This window comes from Pelobates fuscus, chromosome 11, assembly GCF_036172605.1.
Source record: "Pelobates fuscus isolate aPelFus1 chromosome 11, aPelFus1.pri, whole genome shotgun sequence".
NCBI classification, from domain to species: domain Eukaryota; kingdom Metazoa; phylum Chordata; class Amphibia; order Anura; family Pelobatidae; genus Pelobates; species Pelobates fuscus.
The window spans coordinates 91,376,138-91,391,613 of NC_086327.1; positions in this window are offsets into that span (position 1 = coordinate 91,376,138).

Consider the following 15,476-nt stretch of genomic DNA (forward strand, 5'->3'; position numbering starts at 1 on the left):
AGAGGAAACGGGTGTGACTGTTGAATAGTACGCGTGTATAGTATTCGTTGTCGACGACGTTCCATTGTTAAGTATGGGTGCGTCGCAGTCAACGATTCCGGATCCCTTAGGTTGTATGGTGAAGAATTTTAAAAAGGGATTCAAAACTTGTGATTTTGGGGTTAAGATGTCTCCTGTACGTTTGGTCACTTTGTGTACTAGGGAGTGGCCTACTTTGGTTGCGGCATGGCCGCCACGTGGCAGTTTGGATCCAACTCTGGTACAGCGCTTACACGTGGCTGTATCAGGTAGGCCTGAACTTTACGGCCAGTTTCCTTATATTGATTGTTGGAGACAGGCCGTAAATGACTCGCCAAAATGGCTTCAGACATGCCACGAGGAGCAGTGTCGCCTCATGGTAGCTAGGACTTGTTTGTCCACTAGGACTGGTGTTAGGCCCATTTTGGACACGCCCCCTGAGTCCGAGATCCCTTTGCCGCCCCCTTACTTTCCGTTAAGAGGAAGTGACGCAAATGCAGGAAGTCCTGCAACCCTCCCCTCATTACCCCCATCCACTTCCGCTTCCTCCTCTAGTACAGACTCCACCCCTCCTCGTACTAAATCTCCCCTTCCGGAATCAGAACCAACCCCCATTAAATCCGAATATCCTGATTTGGCGCCACTTCAGACTTCCGGTCAAGCTTCATCTAGCTCGACTCGAAGTGTTTTATTTACAACCTTTTCCCAAAACCAAGCTCCCACATCCCCATACCCCATTTCTCCCCGACTGGAACCCATGACTGACGCCCCTCCACGTAGCCCCATACAGACCCGACAACTGACCGGTACCCAACAATTAAAACACTATCAGATGCCTCTCCGCCTGAATCCTGGGTCAGCCTATATCGATGCCGCAGGTCAAATGGCACACGCTGACCCTGTCTTCGTATATGTCCCATTCACTACAACCGATCTTTTAAACTGGAAGACCCACAATTCCTCGTATACCGAGAAACCACAAGCTATGACTGATCTGTTCACCTCAATAGTACAGACACATAACCCGACATGGGCTGATTGCCAGCAGTTATTAATGACTTTGTTTAACAATGAGGAAAGGACAAGAATTAATCAAGCAGCCATTAAAGCGTTAGAGGATAAAGCCCGTACTTTGAACCAAGCTAATCCATCAGCATGGGCCGCAACACATTATCCCAATACCGACCCCGACTGGAATGTAAACGGTGCTGATATGGTCCAGCTCAGAGCCTATAGAGACGCTATAATTGCTGGCATGAAAGCCGGAGGAAAGAAAGCTATTAACATGTCGAAGACAGTTGAGGTGATTCAGAAAAGCGATGAAGCGCCCAGTGTCTTTTATGACCGATTATTGGAGGCATACCGCTTGTATACCCCCTTTAATCCGGAAGACGCAGATAATTCCCGAATGGTGAACTCCGCCTTTGTCAGCCAAGCTTACGGAGATATTAAGCGCAAGCTACAAAAGTTAGAAGGGTTTGCAGGTATGTCAATCACCCAACTAATGGAGGTAGCGAATAAGGTTTATATGAATAGGGAAACAGAAAGCAAGAAAGAGGAAGAGCGCAAGATGCGTAAAAAGGCTGATATGCTAGCGGTAGCGATCGCAGGCGTAGATAGACGGGGCCCAGATAGAGGCGATAGTAAGTGGAATGAGGAACCTCTAAGTAGAAATCAGTGCGCTTACTGTAAGGAAGAAGGGCATTGGAGAAATGAGTGTCCGCGAAGAGAACAGTCTGAGAGAGACAGACCTAGGACAGGTTATGGAAACTTTAGAGGCAGAGCGAGAGGTAGAGGAGGCCCCGGAGGGAGTAATGGTAATAGAGGGAGTAATGGGAACAGAGGAAGTGTTAGGGAAGACAGGTATATTCCAGCAGCGCAAAGGTCCCGCGATAGAGAAGGTAGGGACTTTGTAGGATTGGCTGACACGGTCATGGAGGACTACTGATACCGACCGGGCTCCATCCCCCTTGGTCGAGCGGAGCCTATGGTCGATGTATCAATAGGGGGAAAAAGGAGTGCGTTCATGATCGACACTGGTGCTGAACATTCAGTGGTGACTAATCTAGTTGCTCCTCCATCTGGAAGGACTATTACTGTGATAGGAGCAACTGGAAGAAGTGCTGAAAAACCGGTTCTTAAAAGTCGACTCTGTACATTGGGAGGCCACGTAGTAAAACATCAATTCCTTTATATGCCTGAATGTCCAGTCCAATTGCTGGGACGTGATATGCTATCTAAGTTACAAGCGCAGATTACGTTCCTACCAAATGGAACAACATCCTTAAAGTTTAATGGACCTTCAGGTATTATGACTTTATCCGTACCAAAGGAAGAAGAGTGGCGACTTTATACAGCATTGACTATCCAAAACCCTAGGAGTGATGAATCCTTATTCAACATACCAGGAGTTTGGGCAGAGAACAACCCACCAGGACTGGCCCGCAATATTCCACCTATTAAAATCGAACTAAAACTTGGGGTTTATCCAGTGAGCCTAAGACAATATCACATCCCGCAGAAGGCTAACAAGAACATCCAATCTTATCTGGATAAGTTCATACGGTATGGTATCCTAAAATTCTGTACTTCCCCCTGGAACACCCCATTGCTGCCTGTTCAAAAGCCCGGTACAGATGAGTATCGACCTGTACAGGACTTGAGAGCAGTCAATGATGCGGTTGTTAGTATACATCCAGTCGTGCCCAATCCATATAACCTGCTTGCTTTAATTCCGGGCGGGGCTACTTACTTCACAGTCTTAGATCTCAAAGATGCCTTCTTTTGCCTCCGAATTGCCGCAGAAAGTCAATGTATTTTCGCTTTCCAATGGGAGAACGCTGTAACGGGCTCAAAACGCCAAATGACCTGGACAAGACTGCCCCAAGGGTTTAAAAATTCACCTACCCTATTTGGTTCAGCTCTAAGCCAAGATCTATTGGATTTCGAGTCTATCCCAGGAGAGTGTGTATTGTTACAATATGTAGATGACTTGTTGATAGCAGCAGTTACAAAAGAAACATGTCAGCAAGCAACGCACGATCTACTACACATTCTCTGGAAGGCAGGATACAAGGTGTCTAGAAAGAAGGCTCAGTTGTGTTTGCCAACTGTCAAATATCTGGGATTCCATATCTCTGAAGGTCAAAGAATTATGGGGCCAGAGAGAAAAGAAGCTGTCTGCCAAATACCAATACCCAAGAATAGAAGACAAGTGCGAGAATTCTTGGGGGCAGCAGGCTTCTGTAGGATATACATTCCCAGCTACGCGATACTGGCAAAACCTCTGTATGCAGCTATCAAAGGTACAGAGCACGACCCCTTCTTATGGACTCAAGAACAACAAACGGCATTTGAAGATGTGAAGAAGGCTTTGATGAGTGCCCCAGCATTAGGTCTACCTGATCACACACGACCATTCTACCTGTACGTACATGAGCAAAGAAGAATGGCTGTGGGAGTATTGACACAGTACTTGGGATCATGGCAAAGACCTGTTGCCTACATGTCTAAGCAATTGGATGCAGTGGCCAGCGGACTTCCACCTTGTCTAAGAGCCGTAGCTGCAGCCGCCCTGCTAGTAGCTGAAGCCGATAAACTCACTCTGGGTCAAGAACTTTATGTACGAGTCCCACATGCAGTACAGACGTTGTTGGATTACAAAGGAAATCATTGGTTCAGTAACAGCCGTATGACCAAGTATCAAGCAATGTTGTGTGAAAACCCAAGAGTGCATTTAGAGACTGTAAATACCTTAAATCCAGCTACCCTTTTGCCACAACCTACTGAAAGTCAACATGATTGTCTGGAAGTAATGGATGAAGTATTTTCAAGTAGACCAGATCTTCGTGATTTTCCCATCCAGAACCCCGATGTCCAATATTACACCGACGGCAGTAGTTATGTGAAAGAAGGGATCCGCTATGCAGGATATGCAGTAACAACAATAGACAAGGTGATAGAAGCTCGGCCACTGGCGAAAGGAACATCAGCACAAAAGGCAGAATTAATAGCACTAACACGAGCGTTACAATTGGCTGAAGGTTTAAGAGTGAATATCTATACGGACTCTAAGTATGCGTTTTTAACCACTCATGCCCACGGAGCTTTGTATAAAGAAAGAGGACTACTGAATTCAGAAGGCAAAGAAATAAAGTATGCAGCTGAAATCCTACAACTATTGGAAGCAGTGTGGGAGCCGAAAGAAGTCGGTATCATACATTGTCGAGCGCATCTGAGAGGAGATGGTGATGTGACCAAGGGAAATCGGATGGCAGACAGTTCAGCTAAGCGTGCCGCTGAATCAGGAAGACAGGAATATGTGGGGCATATAGCTGCTCTAATACCAACTCCACTGTCTCAATGGACTCCAGTTTATACAGCTCAAGAAGAGGAGTGGTTAAAGACTGAACCGGGAAAGTATTTGGAGAACAAGTGGTATCAGCTAGAAGATGGAAGAATAGTCATACCAGCATCACTAGCGGTAGAAATTGTCCAAAACTATCATAACGGGACACATTCTGGGAGAGACAGTACAGAAGAATCTCTCAGGAAACATTTCTACATACCAAGATTGTCCAACTTGACTCAGGCCATTGTACGCAGATGTGTAACGTGTGCTAAAAATAATGCAAGACAAGGACCAGTAAAGCCACCAGGAGTCCAGTTTATGGGGGGACTCCCCATGTCCGATCTACAAATAGACTTTACAGTGATGCCTAAATCGGGTGGACATCGTTACCTGTTGGTAATTGTGTGCACCTATTCAGGCTGGTTAGAAGCATGTCCTACTCGTACAGAGAAAGCAGGAGAAGTTGTGAGATTCCTGCTACGAGAAATAATACCCCGATATGGACTACCCTGTTCTATAGGATCGGACAATGGTCCAGCTTTTGTTCACCAGTGCCTACAACAACTGACTCATATGCTTGGTATAAAGTGGAGGCTTCATACGGCATATAGACCCCAGAGTTCTGGTAAGGTAGAGAGAATGAATAGAACTATTAAGAACCAGTTGGCTAAAATGTGTCAGGAAACCCAACTTAAGTGGAACGTTCTCTTACCCATAGCTCTATTGCAAATCCGCAGTACCCCTACCAGAAGGATGGGCCTCTCTCCTTTTGAAATCATGTATGGGCGACCACCTCCCGTACTTGGTAACTTAAGGGGGGATTTGAGTCAGTTGGGAGAAGGAATTACCCGGCAGCAGGTTGTAGAGTTGGGTAAGACTATGGAGGAGGTACAGAAATGGGTACAAGATAGATTACCTGTGAATATTTATCCCCCAGTTCATAGTTATCATCCAGGAGATCAAGTGTGGATTAAAGAGTGGAATAATGTACCGTTAGGGCCCAAGTGGAGAGGTCCTTATGTTGTTCTTTTGTCTACACCTACAGCGATAAAAGTAGCCGAAGTGACTCCGTGGATACATCACTCCAGGGTTAAACCAGCAGCAGTCGATTCTTGGCAAGTTACAGCAGATCCAGAGAATCCCTGCAAGATCCGGTTAAAACGCACTACTCAGTCGGAGTAACGAGGAATCGTGTGGATTACAAATTTTATTGTTACAGGGATTTGGTGAAGTGAGTGTTTTAGACGGCCATAATAAAGCCTGTCCGCTTACCAACACATAGTATATAAGCCAGGAAAGTCTCGAAGGGACACCTGTGAAGACGAGCAGAACTCCATTCCCTGCAGCCCTCACATCCTGGAAGCTGAGGTGCCTTCGCACGGACGAAGACTGAGGATGACGGCGAAAGATGTGCTTTTGATAGTGTTTATTTATGTGTGTTTTTATATTCAGGAAGGTAGAGGTACCGACACTCCTAGCTGTGAGGTATGCATTAAGACTACGAGAACAGGTAACCATATTTCCCAAACCCTAATTTGGCATTCACAATACGAGTGTAAAGGAGATGTATCGAGATGTAGATACCTAAATATAGACTATAGTGTGTGCCATTTAGGAGTAGGAGAACCTAAGTGCTTCAGTCCAGAGTATCAACCTCGTACAATTTGGTTGACTCTCAGGAATGGAGATCCTCAGGGGACCCTAATTAATAAGACGGTGTTAGAATTCGTACATTCTTCGGGTGTTCTGCTATTTGATGCATGTAAGGCGATATCAAGTGGTAGAAAGCCGTGGAATGTATGTGGGGATCTTAGATGGGAGAGGACGTATGGGTCTAATGATAAATATATTTGTCCCAGTAATAAAAATAAATACGTGAGTCCTAGGTGCCCAAATAGAGAATATAACTTTTGCCCATATTGGTCTTGTGTGGGGTGGGCAACTTGGGGACAGACAGTAGACAAGGACATGATAGTGACTAAGTTGCCGACTAGCCCATATTGTAAGTCTATGGAATGCAACCCAGTCCATATACTTATTAATAACCCCGACAAGTTCTTAGACAAGTATGGAAATTTATTTGGGTTTCAGATATACGGGACGGGTTTAGATCCTGGGACAGTATTATTTATAGGGATAGAGACTGATACGGTATCCTCCCAAACTCACCAAGTATATCATTCCTTTTACGAAGAGATGAGTATAGATAATAAGATCCCCCATAACGCTAAAAACCTGTTCATAGATTTAGCCGAAAGTATTGCCGGTAGTCTTAATGTTACCAACTGCTATGTGTGTGGAGGTACTAACATGGGAGACCAATGGCCTTGGGAAGCAAAGGAGCTAATGTCCGGTTCTGAGGCAGTTGACCAACTAATATCTACACAAGCCGATTATCATATGAGTGTTAGAGGTAAATCTGAGTGGAGATTAAAGACCTGTCTTATACCTTTAGTAGTTAGATCTGTGCAAAGTCTGATAGAAAATATAGCAGAGAGGAAGGCTGCTGCACAGATAATGGCAATATATAAATATAAGGCTCTAGATCAGGGAGAACCAATGCAGGAAGATGAATGTTGAAGATTCACATCATAAGATAAGTCTGGTCTGGTTCAAGGTAACTTGCGGTGTAAGCAAACTAAGGTTAAGTGATGCCTCAAGTAATTGTAAAATATCAAGAGGCATCAAAGGGGGGAATGTGGTGGAATCTCGGTAAAAATAAATTTAGTAGGCCGAGATTACCACGTGGCATGTGTACGTGCATATGCTGACGTATCGATCAGTTGGTTGCACGAGGCAAGATACGATCAGTAGTGTACGGAGCATGTGCAAGAATACAGGATATAGTATTCCCCTCCTCCATTGTGCTGGACAAGCCATGCGGTCAAACAGGAAGTTAATTCTTATTTGTGTTGATTGGTTAAGAGAATGTGCGGGTGGAGCTTAATATGGGAGGAGTTATGTGCCTATATAAGGAGCCTGCACTATTGTCCGGGGCTCAGAACTTGCTGTATTTTGGTGACGCTAGTCCCTCTGAGTCCCGATCGGTGATCCAATAAAGAATCTCTTCCTTCCTGAAGAAACCTGTGTCCATCTCTCTGTGCTTGGCTTCCGTCAGTTTCTCCGGTATCAATATAACATATCTATAAAAAGACTAGTGTCTGAGTTCAGGAGGGACAGTACCTACTTTTGCCTAAATCCCACTGTCCCTCTTTTGTCTTGAATGTGTGTCTGAATCTATAGAGAAAATAGTTTGTGTAAATAATATACGTTGCTCTTGTTCTAATTTACATTTTAGTAGGATATTTAGGGTTGCCACCACAGCCATTACCGGTATATTAAAAATAGCGGCAATGCATTTCAGGTCAGCGGAAGCTCTCAGCCAATCAGCAACAGCCGTGATGGTTGTCACAAGCCCTGAGGTCCTGGGGAGATCAGTCCCCAGTCCCCATTCCAAATGTGCACATATATATATATTTATATATATATAGCGAGTATCACTATATATATGTTCTCTGTGCCGCTGCGGAACTACCTCTGGTTAGACATGTGTGGCTGCACCAGGGCTTGCAAGCTAAGTGAACCCAACGGGTGCCAATGCACTTATGGCTACCCGATGGACATATGTCTTAAGGGGCCTGGTCATGCACTGTGTCTCTCTAATAGCGCCCGGGCTCCTTTAATGACCGTGGCAGTGTTGGGAGAAAGTGAACTCTGGTCACATCTTCTCCCAGCTAACACACGCGCAGGAGGCACAGGGGACGCAGGTTGGAAGGGAGAGCCAGACCCTAACATCAGCCCAGGCTAGCAGAGACCACTCGCCTGCACCCAAAAGGTAAGAAACAGGAGGCTGGCTGTGTCAGTGTTTATCTGTATGTATGTGTTTGTTAGTGTGCACCTGGGTGTATGTGTGTATATCTGGTGTACACTAGTGTACTAATGACTGTATTTGGCAGCATAGGGGCAATAGCATTTTTCAGGTACCACATTCACCTGCTCTATTTTTCATTTTGAACTGACGTGACTATGAATTCAATACAGTTTTGAACGTTATGTTGCAAGGAGTGAATTATAATTTTAACGCTAAATATGTGGGAAAATGTTATGTGAGGGAACTATATACTTTAGCAGCCCCTGAACCTACTTTGCCGATTTCAATGGCTGCCCTGCAGGGCCTGAAGTTTCCTGTGGCATCCGACTTATTCCTGGGTGGAAGACGCATCTGATCTCCCCCTTCACAGTCTGGGTCACGCTTCCCCCTCTGGACCATAGGGGTTTTTCCCTGCTGGATTCAATCTCTATAGCCTTGCACGGTGGGGACGACCGATACACCACATGGTCGGCAACAGACCATATTAAGCAAAATGGATGAAACTTCAGCTCCTGCAAGGCCTGTTGCCTATTCAAGTCGATCAGACAAGCTTACTGCAACATATAGCGGCTAAATTGGAAGTTATCCTCGAGCACTCCAAGGCAGGGCTGGGGGAACGTTCAGCAGCTAAAGAATCTATGCCTATACATGGGGATACCAGAGGCATTTTGGAGAGAGGTCGGAAGGCCCCCTCAGGGCACAGCAGCTTTCCAAGCTTCTACTCACTCCATATGCCTACTTAGACTGAGGGCCACTCGGAGTTGGACTCGTATACAAAGCCCTAGTTACAATTTTTTTTTTTGAAAGTGTAGTTCTTCATTTTTGGTAGTGTAGCTCATAATGCGCAGCATAATATTTAACACTGACCCTACAGATAGCTTAGTTTACCATAGTGCGAGTTCCCTGTCTTGGTTGTGGTTATCATTTATATATGCTCTTGATGTCTTCTTGTAAATGGTCTTGCTTTATGTGGTTTTTCTTGCTGAGTTATATGCATGTGTACTGCATTTTGTATTTTTGAACTTGCACACCAAAATAAATATTTTTTTTTAACAAATGTAAAAAACAATGGTGATGAAATTAAAAGCCTTGAAAAACACTCACATGAAATAGCCCAGTTTGTCTTCTTTTGCAAAGAGAAAGCCACAATGGCGACAAAGTACAGTTTGTGAATATTTGTATTAAAATAAAAAATATTCACGTGGACCCAATAAAGCATATTGACATAATTGCAACACTGAAAATGAAATGACCCTAATATAACCCCATAACTTCCCAAAAATAAACATCTTCAGTATTTACTGTAATGGTACACAGTAGGTCTGTGAATTTCACCTTGAATTAAAATATCTCTGTGGAAAACACAAAGTGCTAACTATATAACAAGCTGTTCTGGCAGAGGTTATTGATACATATATAAAAAGTGTCCAAATGCTCTTAGGTGTATATAGTACCCTCACGTAACATTTTTCCAAATATTTAGTGTTAAAATGATAATTCACTCCTTGCAAAAACACGTTCGAAAATGTATTGAATTCATAGTCACGTCAGTTCAAATTGAAAAATAGAGCAGGTGAATGTGGTAACTGAAAAATGTGATTGCCCCTATGCTGCCAAATATAGTCATTAGCAGTAGCACTGTTTGATTCTTACAATGCAATTTACAGGATGAAGCAAGGACAAATAGCTAAACGTGCAAATGGCATATTAAGGATGCACTAGTTTCACACACATTTATTTGGAGTACCAATGTGCAACATAAATGTTTTCTGATGTTCTTTATAAAAGTACAATAACAGCTTTGTACATAACTAAAGGATATTTCTGATTTGCATTGCTACTCCAGATACATGTGGGACAACTTTGCACTGATAATAATTTCATCAAACACAGATGATTCTCAGCCTGCCAGCAAGTTATGCACTAAAGTGAGAAGTACTGGGAATTCAATGTGAATTTAACATTTGAGGCCAAAAAGCCGAAATGGAAACAGCTATGCTTCCAATTTGACTATTTTGTCTGTAAATTTCAAATTCACTTTCAAGTCATAATGTAGACAATAACTATTAATGAATATTTTAACCCCCTAGTATTAATGCCCACCGGACTACAACAAGAGATACATAGTTTAACAGCCTGCATAGGGAAACCCTTTCAGTGCACTATTTATACTCCAGCCCTGAAAGGGTTTAAAGAATTATTTGAAGCACTGGCGTACATACCACGGTCGCAGGGGTCGCAGCTGCGACCGGGCCCCTCACTCTAGGGGGTCCGGCTGCCCTGCGGACCCCTGCGACCAGGTACCAGCCGCCATGTTTTGCGGCCCTGGCCCGCGCAGCAATCTGCCGGGGCCACACATGAAGGGGCCCATCAGGTGGCCCATGCTGTTAGGGCCGCCCGATGGATATGGATTTTCAGGGGGCCCGTTCAGCGCTGCGGCGCTTTAACAGTGCGTCCCGGGCCCCCAGTGATGACATCACACCCTAGGAGGAAGTGACTGCCCCGGTCTCTCCTCCCAGCTATCAGAGAGCCATGCGGGAGGAAGCAGAGGAGGGAGTCAGAGTGGGAACTCTGACTCTCATCAGACTGAGGCCCCACTGGACCTCAGGGAAAGTGACCCTCCTGCAAAAGGTAGGAAACAGGAGGGTGACTTAAACATTGTGTATATGTGTGTGTCTGTATGTGTGTGTCTCTGTATGTATGTGTCTGTGCGTGTGTGTGTGTGTCTGTCTGTCTGTGTTTGTGTGTGTCTGTATGTGTCTTTGTTTATGTGTCTGTGTGTGTGTATGTATGTGTCTGTGTCTGTGTGTATGTCTGTCGGGGGGGTGTCTGTATATATGTGTGTCTGTATGTAAGTATGTGTGTCTGTTGGGGGTGTATGTGTGTCTTTCTGTATGTATGAGTGTGTCTGTCTGTGTGTGTATGTGTCTGTATGTGTGTATGTGTGTGTGTCTGTATGTATGTCTGTGTCTGTATGTATGTGTCTGAGGGCCCACAAATCAGGGGTGGGGGGTAGGGGCCCACGGATCAGTTTCGCACCGGGGTCCCATGGGTTGTGTGTACGCCACTGATTTGAAGCACCATAGGCAGTCTGCTGCAGTAATTATGGTGCTAGATGTACCCTTGCAGTGTAAATAGCCAAATAAGGAGCTTCCGTTAACTCCACATTTTTAAGCCCGCTGGCTGAGATGGTAAGCTAAGCACTCTCAACCAATGAGCTAAACCCTGGATTGCTGGGTTAGCTCAACGCAGGAGCTTCCAAGCACACAGATGGAAGTGCCTTGTCTCAAAATGGTTGACTACTTATCCTGGGAGGGCAGCTGGGCACTCCAGGCACCATAACCACTATAGCCCGCTGGTGCTTGGAGTTTTCCTTTTAGGGAGTGTGTACTATACAGCTACAGAGAAACCAAGGGATGAGGCTTTAGGAATGTTGTCCATGAGATAAAGTGTAGGCTCTATGGGTATATTTGAAACCTAGCAATGTCCTCGGCAATAAAATAAGTCCAAAGAACAAACCAACATCAATATAAAAGGGTTAATTTGAAGAACATAGTTTGTTATAATAAAATGAACACTATATAAAATATATGTGTATCAAGAAAAAAAAGGGAAGTAACCGCGCCTAAAGATTATGTACAGAACTTAATATGTACACAGGTCTTTTGAAATTATACACGTATTGAACCTCAAATGAAACAGAAGAAACAATAATAGTGCAGTACAGTACGAACTATAAGTACGTGATTGAGCTTTTCCAGAGCTCAGCTGTTTCAGTGCATGGATGGAACAATCCCAGTCTAAGGATATTAATTGCTCTAGGCGTCCCAAATGGCTCAAATGGAGTTGTAGAAATAGATACAAAAAGAATACTCCAATAAATAAAGTAGCATACTCACATTTTCCAGAGCAAGACTTGCTCTGGTATATATAGTGTTGACCCGTGAGTAAGCTGATTACCCGGATCAACAACTGCAACCAAACTAAACAGACTATGCATGTTACACTTTTGGGGATGGGAGGAAATGGGGAGATGTAACCTTATTGATCAATCCTTAACTCACCTGCTTAAAATTGGACCTGTGTTATAGTTACTATAGTTCCCAACTACTAGTTTGAGAAGGCATATCCCTCTAATGTCCCGTACCACCAGGGCTAGACTACTCGACCCTGGGTCCCATTTCACGCACTAATTTCCACAGTGTAGAAAACTAATGCTTGTCTTGGCACACCCCCAGTTGAATAGCGGATAACAATCCCCCAGGGCCCATAGGCACACACAGGAAGAGCACATACTCCTGGATCCCGCTCTCTACACTATGCCCACATGACATCCTGTCACTACCACCAGTACCTTGCCCTAAGCTAACAGATGCTACCTGGGAACCCAACTGCCAACCCCTTAGGCTGGGAAGAATCCCTTCCACTCCGCAATCGCAAGCCATAGCCAGGAACGCATACCTATCTGAGGAGTGGGACACCTAAAAGAAAGGGGTCGGGAAGAGGAAAAGGCAATGAGAGACAGAAAGGTGAGTCCAAGGAGGGTAACGGGGGACAAATGAGGGAAGAGCGGGGGGACAATGACAGGAGAAGGGAACGAAAGGAATACGAGGGGAAAGCAACAGGGCACAGGGGGGGAAAAAGGTGAAAGCGAGGAGGAAGACTTAAGGAGAAGAGATTGAGCCAAACATGGGGCACAGAGCATAACCTATCCAAGGGATCAAGGGCCTGATCACTTCTTCCCCCTGGTAATGATGTTAATGACTAACCTGTTACCGATGTATGATTGAGTAACTCTATATTCCTACATCTTATTGCATGCTGGGGACAACTACTCTGTTAGGTTTATACTGTTTTAATGTTGAAATTTAATTCTCATGTTCAGACTTGACACACGAGCTCCTGCAGAGCCATGGGCCACGCTCCACCCCTATTAGTTATAACCCCAACTGTGATGCCTCAACGACCGTGCCCCCATACCCATCCTACCCATACACTTACCTGGGGGATAATTCCTTACAAATGGTCGGACCACGTCAGTTCCGCGACCGACTCTGTACACACTTCTTATACACCATTGCCCGACATTCTCTATACTTTCTTATTCCACCACTTGACACTTCCAACATCAAGGGGACTACTGCGTACTCCCACTGCGGTTGCCCGCCCAACATCAACTGGCACACATGATAAGCCCAGTTTCCTCCTACTGCTCCCACTTTCTCTTGCTACTGCGCTGCTGGGGAGCACCACTGACCCTTCCCCGAACTAGCCTTACTTCCTGCCACGAGCAGCCACTGGAGAAAACCACGCACGGCCACACTACTCCCAAAATGCCACTTCAACTAACCTGTGTTTCCATAAAGGCCTCAACATACCAGCTAAAAGACATGGGCTAACCGCACACGGGCGGACATACTATTCATACAAGAGACCCACTTCACTAATGCACGCCACTTTTCATTAGTCAACCGACACTTGGTAGCCATCCTTCTCCAGTCCAGCTGCCCACTAACTGACCTGACGACAACGGCAGACCCAGGTGGATTTTTTTTTAACCCTGACTGTCAGCATGGGCACACATAAGCTGGCGATCTGCGCTCTGTACGCCCCAACGTTGCCAGACCAGTCCTTTTGGGAATATTTCAGACCCACATCGCCACACTCCAAAACACACAATTGATAGTAGGCGGAGACTGCAATGCAACTCTGACGCCGACCATTGACAGAAAGTCAAGAGACAGGGGTACCCCCCAACTCACACTGAACAATCACATATTTTCAAGCTTCATAGATTCGTCCCCACTGATAGGCATATGGAGGGCCCAACACCCCTTAACCCTAGATTACACCTACTTCTCACACACATACCTCTCCTAGTCTAGGATCGATAGATTCTTAGTCACACCCAAAACACAGCCCTGGCTCTCCTAAATGTCTAAAGGGAACATATCTTGGTCAGACCATTCAGATATCTCAATGACACTGACCATCCCTGACACTACCCGCCCATGGTCCTGGCGGCTTAACCCACTACTACTACACGACAAAGCTATAGTCGAAACCTAATTGAAACAATGGCCACTCTAAAACGTCTGGAAGATAGTCACAAACGCCGACCGACTGAAGCCTTATTGATAAAACTGACTGCAGCCCGAGACAAACTAAAATCTAAATGTGGACCAAACAAAAATTTTATGAAAAAGGGAACAAAGCGGACTCCATGCCGGCCAACTGCCTCAAGCGCAAAATAGAGACCAAATGCATTTTCAAGATCCGCATGACCGCCGGGACAGTGACGGCCACGTTTGCCACCTACTACTCCTCCTTATATAACCACTCCCCAAACCACACAACACCAACGCCCGCACTGTTAGCACAGATCACAAACTTCCTGGCACCCCTGAAACTCCCAAAACTGTCATTACAAGCGCAAGACACCCTATCGAGGGAAATAGATGTCACGGACCTCAAACTTGCCCTCCAATCCTGTAAACCAGGCAAGAGCACAGGTCCAGATGGCTTTACAGCCTTGTACTATAAAACATTCAGCGACCAACTGCTCCGATACCTGTGCAAGGTGTTTAACCTCTTGGACGGGAAACCATTGCCGCCCGAAATAATCAGCCGACGTCTGCCTTATACCTAAACCAGGAAAGGACCACCTAGACCCAGGACACTACTGCCCAATATTCTTGTTAAATTCTGACTTCAAATTGCTCAGAAAAGCAATTACCTAGAACGACTCATTCGCCCAGAGTAAGTAGGGTTTATCCGAAATAGACAAGCGGCAGACAACACAAGACAAACAATAGACACGGTATGGTACGCCCAACACCATAGCATACCCATGGCACTGATCTCCCTGGACGCCAAAAAGGCATTTGACCGCCTGTTGTGGCCATTCCTATTCCAGGTCCTGCAACATCTTGAATTCCCACCAGGATTCATGACCATGTTACGAGCACTATATGCTGCACCAACTGGCCAATTATTACTGCCAAACACAAAGGCCCCTACCTTTCCAATCTCCAATGGCACACGCCAAGGTTGCTCTCTATCACCTCTCCTTTTCGCCCTATCCCTCGAGCCTCTTCTACAGGCAATATGCCTGAATCCGCACATTACGGGCTTTCGAGTGCGGGGAACAGAATATAAAGTGGCAGCGTATGCCGATGATATCCTCCTCAAACTTGCAAATCTGACCACCTCCATACCCAAGGTACTATCCCTAAT